The sequence below is a fragment of the Hippocampus comes genome, unplaced genomic scaffold (genome assembly GCF_001891065.2).
Source record: "Hippocampus comes isolate QL1 unplaced genomic scaffold, H_comes_QL1_v1.1 scaffold39, whole genome shotgun sequence".
Lineage (NCBI taxonomy): Eukaryota > Metazoa > Chordata > Actinopteri > Syngnathiformes > Syngnathidae > Hippocampus > Hippocampus comes.
Window position 1 is genome coordinate 163,326 of NW_017842054.1, and position 1,093 is coordinate 164,418.

Consider the following 1,093-nt stretch of genomic DNA (forward strand, 5'->3'; position numbering starts at 1 on the left):
AAAAGGCAAGGGATTAAGCACATTTTGTTTTGGGGGGGGGGGGGGGGGGCTCATGCAAATGAAGATTAGGGGAAATAATAGAGGGAGGCAGAAAAGCGGAGAGGAGGCCTTCTGCGACTTGAGAAGGAGTGAAAGAGTTCTTTTTTTTTTTTTTTTTGTCTTTCGGAATTAGTCGCCCGCGTGCGCGCGCGCGCGTGCGAGCTGGCAGATGGCCTGGAAACAGGCTGGTCGCCGCGCGACACCGAGACGACGGAAAAAACTGCTTCCCGATGACTCGCTGGTCCGACGCGTCAAAGCAAGCTGACTCGTCAGCGGCCCGGTGGGGGGGCGCTTCTTTACTCGCCCTCATGAGGAGGCCAACGGCCTCCGAGGCCGCCCGTGTTCCATCGCGCGACGACTACGGCGACGCAGCCCGACTATCAACTCGGCCAAAGTGCGCGCACGGCGGCGGCGCGGGCACGTTAAAGGCCCGGATGTGCCCGGATTAAAATGGCGCCGGCATTCGGGTGGAACGCCAAACCGGCGAGGAAGGATATCGTAAGAACGCGTCGTCGGGAGCCGGTCAAGAGAGAGAGAGAGAGAAAAAAAGGAAGCCTTCATTTCGACCCCCCCCCCCGACTATCAACTCGGCCAAAGTGCGCGCACGGCGGCGGCGCGGGCACGTTAAAGGCCCGGATGTGCCCGGATTAAAATGGCGCCGGCATTCGGGTGGAACGCCAAACCGGCGAGGAAGGATATCGTAAGAACGCGTCGTCGGGAGCCGGTCAAGAGAGAGAGAGAGAGAAAAAAAGGAAGCCTTCATTTCGACCCCCCCCATCGACTGCGGGGAGGTAATAAAGACAAGTGATGAGGTGCGAGCGTGCCTCCGCTGCCCCGAAGAACCTACCTGGGAAGTGGACGATGAGCCACTTTGCATTCCAACAAGGTCCACGACTAATGAGCTCAATAAAAAGGTCGAGGTTTGAGGATGATCACCAGCCTTGGGAGCATTTTAAAAGCCGTGCCCTCCAGAAACTGAACATTCTATTGCGATGAGAAAGGCAAAGGAGAGTGCCCCCCCCCCCCGGCGGCACACAGGGGGAAACGCTTTAAC